Raw genomic sequence first — 12,577 nt, 5'->3', positions numbered from 1 at the left:
AGAAAATGCCTAAAACTTCTAAAAATCATAGAAAATTAACCGTAACTCCAAATTAAATAATTTATATATGAAAAATTATCAGAAAAATTCAAGGAATCCATCCGTACCATTTTCATGCATGTTTGAACAATGTTTGTCCTCTGTTTTGGACAAAACAAATAAATGGCATTTGAATAATCACATATGGAGTTTGAATTTGAATCTTGTATTCAAACCAACTTCATTTAATCTGTTGCTAGTTGCATTAGCTCAAAACACATTCATTTTGCCATGTCATGATCATGCATCATATTGTGCATTGCATTGATTGTGTTTTTCTGTGTTGCCGGTATTTGTCCCCTCTCGATAGACGCGATACCAATGATGTGATCGTTGACACTGATGAAGACTCAATGTTATCTTCAGAAGTGCCAGGCAAGCAAAACCCCCTTGTTCATTCCGATACAATCCCACTCTCTCGCTCCTGCTCTCTTTTACTGCATTAGGACAACAACGACATATTTGTTACTTGCTGCGGTAGCTGAACCCCTTTATCCTTTGCATGACCTGTCATTGCCACAGTAAATAGATGAAACCCACTAGCATGAGTAGGAGTTGTTTGAGCCCTGATGTGCCTACTCATTCATGTTTGTTCGTCATGCCTGCTACTGCTTAGAGTTGAGTCGGGTCTGATTCATTGGGGATGAATCAGAGGTGTGTGAACATGTCCTACTGTGTGTGAGCTAAGTGTGTGAATACGATTTGGTAAAGGTAGTGGTGAGAGGCCATGTAGGAGTACATGGTGGGTTGTCTCATTGCAGCCGTCCTCAGGAACTGAGTTCTGTATTTGTGATCCATGAACAGCTACTACCACACATTGGGTTCCGGTAACTCGACCCCTCTCGACTTATTAATCAACATGATCTCTGTCCAGGAGTTGCAACTAGTTTCTGGTGTTTGTAGGTAGTGTTAGTAGTCTACCAAGTGGCACCCGGTACAGGTGGGCTTGGGACAGACTAGGCACAGTGGCCCGGTGTACCAAGTGGCACCCGGTTGGTGGGCTTGGGAACCCTGCACACATCGTTTGGGGCCGTAAGCGACACCCCGGCCGGATCTCCTTGCGGATGGAACCCGAATAGGCGATAAACCTGGACTAGAGACTTGTTCGGTTAGTCAGGTCGTGGCCGACTCCCTCGCCCGGCTTCCGCTTGAAGGTTGCCGAGGTACATGACGTGTACAGGGCGGTAAGTGGCGAAAGCGTGTGTGAAGAAGTACACCCCTGCAGGGTTATCATAATCTATTCGAATAGCCGGATTCCTCGGATATGGAAACTTGGACCCCTTGTAAGTTCATAGACAAGTGAAAGTGGATACTCTAAAATACGCAAGATAAGCGTGAGTGCTATGGATGGCGTTCTCGTAGGGAGACGGGAGCGGATCCATAGTGGTGTATTGGTTGGTGAATATGAGGACTCGTGTGCGCCACTTCAAAAGAGTTACTTGCAGTCGTAGTTCAGGATAGCCACCGAGTCAAAGCTGGCTTGCTGCAGTCAAACTCCACCATCCCCTTTGTTGATAATGATGCATGTGTAGATAGATCCGATGTAAGTCTTGCTGGGTACATTTGTACTCACGTTTGCCTATTTTATGTTTTGCAGAGAGACTTCAGTCTCACTAGTAGTTCCGCGTGGACTTCGACATTTAGCTTGATACCTCAGCTACGATCTTGTGCCCTCGGCAGGATCTGATAAATAGTCAGGCTTCTCAGCCCTTTTCATTTATAGATGTCTGTACTCAGACATGATAGCTTCCGCTTGTGCTTTGACTTGTATGTTCTGATTGTTGGGTCATGAGACCCCTGTTTGTAATATCTCGCTCCTCGGAGCCTATTGAATAAACTACTTGAGTCGTAGAGTCATTTTGTGATGCCATGTTGTATTGCACATATCGAGCGTATTGTGTGTATGTTATTGAAATGCTTGGTATGTGTGGGATCTGACTATCTAGTTGTTTATCTTTAGTAGCCTCTCTTACCGGGAAATGTCTCCTAGTGTTTCCACCGAGCCATGGTAGCTTGCTACTGCTCCGGAACACTTAGGCTGGCCGGCATGTGTCCTTCTTCGTTCATGTGTCTGTCCCTTCGGGGAAATGTCACGCTTTGAGTACCGGAGTCCTGTTAGCCCGCTACAGCCCGGTTTACCGGAGTCCTGCTAGCCCAGTGCTACAGCCCGGACCCATTTGCTGATGACCGACACGTTCGAAGCTGGGTCATGGATGCCTGTCCCTGTAAGTCTGTGCCACTTTGGGTTTACGACTAGTCATGTCAGCCCGGGCTCTTTATCATATGGATGCTAGCGACACTATCATATACGTGAGCCAAAAGGCGCAAACGGTCCCGGGCAAAGGTAAGGCGACACCCGTGGGGATACCGTGCGTGAGGCCGCAAAGTGATATGAGGTGTTACCGGCTAGATCGGTGTGACATCGAGTCGGGGTCCTGACAGCGTTGGTATCAGAGCTTGACTGCCTGTAGGATTACCAAGCCAAACTGGTCGAAGTTGAGTCTAGAAATTCTTTAGTTATATAAGGGAATTGATTGTGGGATGGAACGTAAGGCTCTTTTACTCCTTATACCTCATGCCCTTCTGATCTGAGTCATCTTATCTTTCCTGCGGGGATTAAGAACTAGGCTATCTCTTCTTTCTATTAGGATCACGTGTTACCAATCCGTAGACCTATAGAATTGTTGGACTTAAGCCTCGTTTCAGTTCCTATTACTTCTGTATGTTAAATTGTTGATCTCGGAACCTTGATATTGTGCTTCTGAGCGGTTATGCCACCATTTTTGTGAATGTCTCAAATCTTTTCTGAGCATTTACAGCCGTTATGCTGTCCGAGTCATCCCAGGTTTCTAAAGAGTCTGATGCATTTGCAAATCCTTTCTTCCCGTTTCAATGTTCCCATGGGCCAGATTACCACACTAATCAGTGAGTTGAGGTACTCCGTTACCTTGACATATATGTTGGAGATATTATTATGACCCTAGGTGTCTTAGGGGATCATCTAGTAATTTAGCCATGATTTGTGTTCCCAGTGTGATGATTCTGGCCATCATTCTCGAAAGCATCCCGTGATGCCATTTAGTAGTAGGTATTCTATTCCTGGGTTCTGAACCCGAGATTCACTCTACTTACTTCATGTTGATAGGGTTTGCTAGTTCCTTTAAGATATTAGTAACCTTTGCGATAGTCCTTGAAGTCCGTGGTATCCTCTTCTTCCAAATACCATGAACTACTTATGGCAGATGTTTATTGGATCAAAAAAAATCACAATTAGAGTACTCTTGAGGAGTTCTCCATTTATAAATCGTGACTCTGCCAGCTCTACCTTTCTGCATGGGTTATCCGGAAGAAATATGTTGAACTTGGTTCGACATACTAATCTATGCATCCACAACTCAGAAAGTTATATGTTCCTTTGAGTTATTCTCTTTAGTTGCATTCTGACCCTCGTCTATCAATTGATAGTCAAGAGTATGCGTGCGTTCGATCATCGATGCCTATGACTCTTGAGGCCTGTCAAGCCATTCTATTCCGGAATGACTAGGAGAAACAAACTCCAGTACCTCTTCCATATCTAGGATTGGGTCAAAGTAGTTGTATTCCGCAGATCAAATGCCAATCCAGCTTTTGGTTCTGCTCTACCTTGGAGTATTACATATTTTACATCGAGATTGTTATAGGAATTGCACACCATCCCATGAACTCTTGGTACAGTGACACTTCGTGCCATCACTGTTCATTCCTCGGTCTTCGTGTTGATGCAACCGGAATACCGACAAATGAATTGTGATGTGTGAAATCAATACGCCTAGCAACCTCGTTGCTGGGTAGTTAAAGGACAATAATTTTATTCTTAGTGTGTTGGTTATTGAATCATCATTCTAAGATTGATCGTGCTACCTAGTCCATTCTCCTGGTTCACTCCTCGATCGATGAGTTAGGATTATTTCAAATTCTTACTCTATTGATCATATCGTCTTGCCCTGAAAAGCAAGATTGTTCTCGAGCTTAGTAACATACCGGTGGCTCGTGATTCTCTGAATATCTTCTTAAAAGTATTACCAGGTTGTCACCTGACCGCTATGTTGAGCTCGTGATCAAGTTGGTTTTTGTGTACCATCCTTCTCCAAGAATCTGTGTTGGATATCCCTGAGCTAGTTGGTTAAGTTAGACAACGACTTGGAGAGTTGGAAGATAAAAGCTTGCCTGACTTAGTTCGTTCCAAAGGGATATTCTTGTGTAGTGTGTGTTGAAGAAAGATGATATCTTCATCGATTGGTCCCTGTGATTAGTTGCTGGATCTATTGTCTTATCAATCCTTTGATTTGAGTGTGGGCTATCGTCAAATCAAATCAGAACCAACGATATTCGTAATGTTGTCTTACTCGTGGTTGATTCCTCGAGCATACACCGTTATATCTTTGGTCTGACCAATGCTATCACCGTGTTCACTTAACTATGGAATTCCTTTTAAAAGGAAACCTAGATGAATTGTTGTTGAGCCCATTGACAACATCCTTATCTCCTCCATAATTTTGTTGAACATTAAGCTAGTGTTGGAAATTTTTGAAAGCATTTGTTCATGCTAGCTCATGAAGCATATGTTTGGATGAAGGTAGTGACTTCCTTTAATTCATGTGCATCTGATGCAAGTTGCCGCCGTGGATTCGAGAAAGTCAATGTTGTTTTCTTGGAATCATTCCAAATCAGTCATGCACACGTGCGAAGAATTCTGTGGTTTGAAGACTTGCAACCTTCAATCTATATGTGTCCCTAGCACACCAAGCCACTGATTGAATTGTTCAAGGAGAAGAAGTTCCTTCTTAAGAGTATACCTTATGCAAGGACTTTGATATCCTCGATGATGGTTCCCCTCCTGAATTCGGTAGTGTTTTATTATAAAACTACTTTGTGGTCATGCTTGTCTTGAACAACATGTTCACATGTTTGTAGCAGAACCAGCTCATGTTTTGGAGCTTGCTATCGTAGTTCATCTCCCGAGAATCCCGCAACGTCATCTCGTCGATTTGTGTTGCAAACTTTCATTTTCTTCCTAGACTCGATGAGTCTGGAATATCCTGACACCAACCAGATCTGAATCTCAGGAAGATATGATGGTTTGGAACATTTCCCAAGAACTATAATATTTGTCCCTCGATAACCGGTAAAGTGGATGTCGTGGCCAGCACCACCCAGCCGAAGGACCTATTATTGTGGTATCTTGATTGAAGCAGTTGGCCACCTTCCCATAAGGACTTCGTAGGATTTACTTCCTAGTTGTGCCTTATGATTATTGTGTTCCCGATGTCCGACCTTTTACTTGATGTTCTAGATATCAAACCATATCTATAAATGGGTTACGCTAGCACATCAAGGAGAACATTAGAAGCGGAGTGCTAAATGTCTCTCGGTCGATCATCCAGATTTCGTTCCCTTGGCCTCGCTAAGATGAAATCTGAGAAAGTGTTATCCTCCTTTGCATCTGCATCGTCCATCGCTATTCATCATGGTAGTATGTTGTGTTGTCAGCACCCTTGACACGGTTGTTGATAAAACCTTGATGATTGTGGAAATGCTCAAGTTCTTGAGAGCACGCACAAGCGCTACGTCTTATCATCGGCACTAGCTGGGATTGCCCCAGATTCTTCGGTTATGCTATAACCACTCCAACAGTGAATTCACTCTCTATTGTTGGGTTCCTCCCCAGTTACCAGAATCATTCCCAGCAATTGCATTTTGTTCCCAGCTCGCACCGCCAATGTGCCATTCTACCACGGATTTCTTCCATTTCCGGTGGTAAGCAAATTCATCCATTACGTTGTCTTCAACAAGGTAATCCACATCATCCAAGTTTGAGTATGCCATTCTACCGACCCCCGCCAATCGATTGCTGAGATTTGCCTTAGGCTGATATAGAGAGTCTCAATGATCTCTATATCAAAGGTAATTCTTTTTGCCACTTAAGGGGATAATCTACGATTCACCCTCCTCCAGGATGTTTCGTCGTGGTATCATGGCAATTCAACCCCTCGCTACGTCGACAATCGTTTACCACCTTCTTAAGTGTGGAATTATTGTCCACCTAGTGCACCTTCGTCATCCGTCTCCTTCCACCCCTCTGGATGTGTGCTCGTGTCTCAACCCGAGAGATGGTCCTATGTCTCGTTCCGTGAGTTGTTCGATCTTCGAGAAGATCGACCCTGCTAGAGTCCCCTTCTTTCCTCCATGTCATGTTGACAGGATTTCTCAAGGCAAGACTTCAAGACAATGATGGTGAATGAATCAACGTTCAACTGAAGTGCACCCTGGATCGTGAAGATTATACTAGTTGCGTTTCCCCTTCACCTTACCCTATGCTTGAATCTCGAGACGAGATTCTTGTTTAGTGGGGGTGAGTTGTCACATCCCTAGCTTCTGGCATTGCTCTAGGCTAGCTTCATGTGTGCATCATGTCTATATTTTTTGAAACTTGAATTGAGGAATATTGGAAGCCTCAAAACCCTAAATAAAAGAGGGGCAAAAACCCCTAAAATCTCATTCATTGTTCCAAAATGCTCCTCTTAGATGTTTAATATTTTTGGCAAGGGTTTTGATCTAAACCAAAAATAATGAACATTTTAAAAGGATTTATTTTTGGGACTTTGAATTTAAATCATTAGCAATTTGAATTTGAATTATATTCATATAATTAGAATATAATTTCAAATACCCCTGAAATATTTTATGAGCTTTGGAAAAGTCCATCTAGCAATATAAAAATATTCAGAGGAGCTTTGGCATTGTTTGAATTATTATTTTTAATTCAAACAGTGGCAAAAGAATTAATTAAAAGAAAAACAGAACAGAAATAAAAAAAAAGAGAGAAGAAGTACCTGGCCTCACCGTGCAGCCCAGCCGGCCCAGCTCCCCCACCAGCGCGGCCCAGCCCACCTTCCCCCCCTTGTCCTCTTCTTCCTCTGCCAGAAGGCAGAGGCGAGGCGTGGCGCGCGCCCGAGCGCCCCGGCCACCTCCTGCTTCGCGCTGGAGGCCGCCCTTCGTCCTAATTCGCGCCACGACGACGCCCCGTGTCCCCTCTCTCCTTTCCCTCACTCGCTGCATCCCCTCTCCCTCCTCTGTTTCTCTCCCTCGCGACCACCGAGCGTGCCCGTCGCCGCCGTTCGCTGCCACCTTGGCCACCGACCACCCCTCGCCCTGCCGATGAGTCCAGAGGCTCCGCCTCGACGCCCTCACCCTCTCCATTGAGCTACACCCCGCCGGGAGGCCTGCTCCACCGTCACTGCCATCGTCTTCAACCTCGGGCATCCGAGATGCCGCCGGCCGATTCGTCTGCCCCAGGTCGTCAACGAGCAAGCCGAACCCCTCCTCGTGATCACTGTGAGCTCCTACGTCGATTACCCCTCTTCCCCGGTCTCTCCACGCTCCCTAGCCACGGCTCCACCTCCGGCCGAAGCTCTGCTCCGCCATGGCCGCAGCTCGCGCGCTCCCCGTGCTCCGCTCGTTACTCCCCTGCAATAGGCGTGCTCCGGAGCGCCTCCCCTCGTCGCTGCCTTGCTCAGACCCCTCGCCTGTGAGCCCTAGCCGCAACGCCGCACCTCACCGAGCTCCGGCCGTCGCGCTTGCCATCGCCGCCGTCACTACGGTCCACCCCAGCGCGAGCTGATGGCTCCGTTGGATGCGGACGAGCACTAGCGTCTCACAGGACTAAACCGCGCTCGAAACCGCGGCCTACAGCTCGATCCCGAGCGTCGCCGCCGCGAGCCGTGGTCGCCGCCGTTTAATCGCCGGCGCGTCCGACGTGGCTATGTCATTAGGGCTTAATTACATTTAGTTTAATCACACTAGTCACTGACATCAGGGCCCCACCAGCTAAATAACCACCGGTTATTCTTTTAATCAGTTTTAGTCAAACCAAGCGGGACCCACACATCAGCGTTGACCTTGCTGACGTGGCCTTGACTGGCCCCGCACGTCAGTGACCAACGCCAGCCCTATGACACTGACCAGTGGACCCCACTGGTCAGGTTTGACCAGCAGCAGCGTCTGTTGACCTGCTGACGTCATAGTGATGCAGTGCTGACGCAGTAACTCTTTTTCTGTATTTATTCTTATATAGGAAATTCCAGAAAATTGTAAAAACTTCTAAAATTCATAGAAAATTAACCGTAACTCCAAATGAAATAAATTATATATGAAAAATTATCAGAAAAATTCAAGGAATCCATCTGTACCATTTTCATGCATGTTAGAACAGCTTATCACTACTGTTTAGAGCAAATGAAGTGAATGACATTTAAATAATCACATATGGAGTTTGAATTTGAATTTTATATTCAAACCAACTTCATTTAATCTGTTGCTAGTTGCATTAGCCCAAAACACATTCATTTTGCCATGTCATGATCATGCATCATGTTGTGCATTGCATTGATTGTGTTCCTTTCTGTGTTGCCGGTATTTGTCCCCTCTCGATAGACGTGATACCGAGGATGTGATCGTTGACACTGATGAAGACTCAATGTTATCTTCAGAAGTGCCAGGCAAGCAAAACCCCCTTGTTCATTCCGATAAAATCCCACTCTCTCGCTCCTGCTCTCTTTTACTGCATTAGGACAACATCGATTCATCTGTTACTTGCTGCGGTAGCTGAACCCCTTTATCCTCTGCATGACCTGTCATTCCACAGTAATTAGATGAAACCCACTAGCATGAGTAGGAGTTGTTTGAGCCCTGTTGTGCCTACTCATTCATGTTTGTTTGTCATGCCTGCTACTGCTTAGAGTTGAGTCAGGTCTGATTCATCGGGGATGAATCAGAGGCGTGTGAACATGTCCTACTGTGTGTGAGCTAAGTGTGTGAACACGATTTGGTAAAGGTAGCGGTGAGAGGCCATGTAGGAGTACATGGTGGGTTGTCTCATTGCAGTCGTCCTCAGGAACTGAGTTCTGTGTTTGTGATCCATGATCAGTTACTACCACACATTGGGCTCCGGGCGCTCCAAGCCCTCTCGACTTATTAATCAACTTGATCTCTGTCCAGGAGTTGCAACTAGTTTCTGGTGTTTGTAGGTAGTGTTAGTAGTCTACCAAGTGGCACCCGGTACAGGTGGGCTTGGGACAGACTAGGCACAGTGGCCCGGTGTACCAAGTGGCACCCGGTTGGTGGGCTTGGGAACCCTGCACACATCGTTTGGGGCCGTAAGCGACACCCCGGCCGGATCTCCTTGCGGATGGAACCCGAATAGGCGATAAACCTGGACTAGAGACTTGTTCGGTTAGTCAGGTCGTGGCCGACTCCCTCGCCCGGCTTCCGCTTGAAGGTTGCCGAGGTACATGACGTGTACAGGGCGGTAAGTGGCGAAAGCGTGTGTGAAGAAGTACACCCCTGCAGGGTTATCATAATCTATTCGAATAGCTGGATTCCTCGGATATGGAAACTTGGACCCCTTGTACAGTTCATAGACAAGTGAAAGTGGATACTCTAAAATACGCAAGATAAGCGTGAGTGCTATGGATGGCGTTCTCGTAGGGAGACGGGAGCGGATCCATAGTGGTGTATTGGTTGGTGAATATGAGGACTCGTGTGCGCCACTTCAAAAGAGTTACTTGCAGTCGTAGTTCAGGATAGCCACCGAGTCAAAGCTGGCTTGCTGCAGTCAAACTCCACCATCCCCTTTGTTGATAATGATGCATGTGTAGATAGATCCGATGTAAGTCTTGCTGGGTACATTTGTACTCACGTTTGCCTATTTTATGTTTTGCAGAGAGACTTCAGTCTCACTAGTAGTTCCGCGTGGACTTCGACATTTAGCTTGATACCTCAGCTACGATCTTGTGCCCTCGGCAGGATCTGATAAATAGTCAGGCTTCTCAGCCCTTTTCATTTATAGATGTCTGTACTCAGACATGATAGCTTCCGCTTGTGCTTTGACTTGTATGTTCTGATTGTTGGGTCATGAGACCCCTGTTTGTAATATCTCGCTCCTCGGAGCCTATTGAATAAACTACTTGAGTCGTAGAGTCATTTTGTGATGCCATGTTGTATTGCACATATCGAGCATATTGTGTGTATGTTATTGAAATGCTTGGTATGTGTGGGATCTGACTATCTAGTTGTTTATCTTTAGTAGCCTCTCTTACCGGGAAATGTCTCCTAGTGTTTCCACCGAGCCATGGTAGCTTGCTACTGCTCCGGAACACTTAGGCTGGCCGGCATGTGTCCTTCTTCATTCCTGTGTCTGTCCCTTCGGGGAAATGTCACGCTTTGAGTACCGGAGTCCTGTTAGCCCGCTACAGCCCGGTTTACCGGAGTCCTGCTAGCCCAGTGCTACAGCCCGGACCCATTTGCTGATGACCGACACGTTCGAAGCTGGGTCATGGATGCCTGTCCCTGTAAGTCTGTGCCACTTTGGGTTTACGACTAGTCATGTCAGCCCGGGCTCTTTATCATATGGATGCTAGCGACACTATCATATACGTGAGCCAAAAGGCGCAAATGGTCCCGGGCAAAGGTAAGGCGACACCCGTGGGGATACCGTGCGTGAGGCCGCAAAGTGATATGAGGTGTTACCGGCTAGATCGGTGTGACATCGAGTCGGGGTCCTGACACGTAATCAAGTGTGTCGGTCAAATCCTCGACCGTGGCGATGAAGTGGGTGGCAGGTGGGAAGCAAAATTCTCCACCATCAACCCCTAGTTCGAACCGGATATAGTTCGGCTGTGAGTCCTCTGCCAAGGACATGTTCTTTAACGAGTTTAGCACATCGCCTAAAGGTGAGTGCTAGAAGATGTCTATGGCGCTAAACTTGAAGAACGATAAACGATCAAGTTCAGCGTCCGCGGGCTCACGTGGTTCGGAACTTATGGCCGGAGACGAGTCAGGAGTTCCGGTGACAAAGATGTCGTGAGAGGTTAAGTCTATGTGCGGCTCCAACACCGTGGAATCTGTGGCCTCCGTGGTGAGGTTGATCCTCCCGTCCTCGGATGGCGCAGTCTGCTCCGGCTCTAAGGCCAGAGCGGTTATAGGAGCGATCTCCTGGATGCGGTTTGATGACAGATTTAGGTCATGATCATCGGGGTGACCGGGGGTGGCAGCCGTGGTCTCGACTCCAGCGAAGATCAAGTCTCCACGGATGTCCGCAACGTAGTTCAAGCTCCCAAATCTGACCTGATGGACAGGGGCGTAGCTTTCGATCTACTCTAGATGGCCAAGCAAATTGGCCCGCAATGCGAAGCCGCCGAACACAAAGATTTGTCCGGGGAGGAAAATTTCTCCATGGACAGCGTCATTATTGACAATTGAAGGGGCCATCAAACCTTTTGGCGACATCACACTAGAACTCTCAATGAAAGCACCAATGTCGATGTCAAAACCGGCGGATCTCGGGTAGGGGGTCCCGAACTATGCGTCTAAGGTCGATGGTAACAGGAGACAAGGGACATGATGTTTACCCAGGTTTGGGCCCTCTCTATGGAGGTAATACCTTACGTTCTGCTTGATTGATATTAATGTATACGAGTATTACAAGAGTTGATATACCTCAAGATCATAATGGCTAAACCCTAGAGGTCTAGTTGGTATGGCTATGATAATGAATCTCTCCTATCCGAACTAAGTCCTCCGGTTTATATAGACACCGGAAGGATCTAGGGATACACAAGGTCAGTTACAAAGAAGGGAATCTACATATCAGGTCTCCAAGCTTGCCTTCCACGCCAAGGAGAGTCCCATCCGGACACGGGTGCAGTCTTCGGTGTTTGTATCTTCATAGCCCATCAGTCCGACCCATGGCTAATAGGCCGGACGCCCGAGGACCCCTTAGTCCAGGACTCCCTCAGGGGGCCACCCCTTGCGGCCCTCCTCTCTCTCCACTAAGGCCCATCTAGGCCCAATACTTCCCCCGGGGGGTTCCGGTAACCCCAGTACTCTGGTAAAAATACCCGAACCACTTGGAACCATTCCGATGTCCGAATACTACCTTCCAATATAATAATCTTTACCTCTCGACCATTTCCAGACTACTCGTCATGTAAGTGATCTCATCCGGGACTCCGAATAAACTTAGGTCACCAAAACACATAACTAATAATACAAATCATCGTCAAACGTTAAGCATGTGGACCCTACGGGTTCGAGAACTATATAGACATGACTGAGACACATCTCCGGTCAATAACCAATAGAGGAACCTGGATGCTCATATTGGTTCCTACATATTCTACAAAGATCTTTGTCGGTCAAACTGCAATAACAACATACATTATTCCCTTTGTCATCGGTATGATACTTACCCGAGATTCGGTCGTCGGTATCATCATACTAGTTCAATCTCGTTACCGGCAAGTCTCTTTACTCGTTCCTTAGTGCATCATATCATAACTAACTCATTAGTCACATTGCTTGCAAGGCTTATAGTGATGTGCATTACCGAGACGGCCCAGAGATACCTCTCCGATACTCGGAGTGACAAATCCTAATCTTGATATATGCCAACCCAACAAACACCTTCGGAGACACCTATAGAGCATCTTTATAATCACCC

This window comes from Triticum aestivum, chromosome 5A, assembly GCF_018294505.1.
Source record: "Triticum aestivum cultivar Chinese Spring chromosome 5A, IWGSC CS RefSeq v2.1, whole genome shotgun sequence".
In the NCBI taxonomy this organism is placed as follows: Eukaryota; Viridiplantae; Streptophyta; class Magnoliopsida; order Poales; family Poaceae; genus Triticum; species Triticum aestivum.
Note: the sequence above shows the minus strand (reverse complement) of the source record.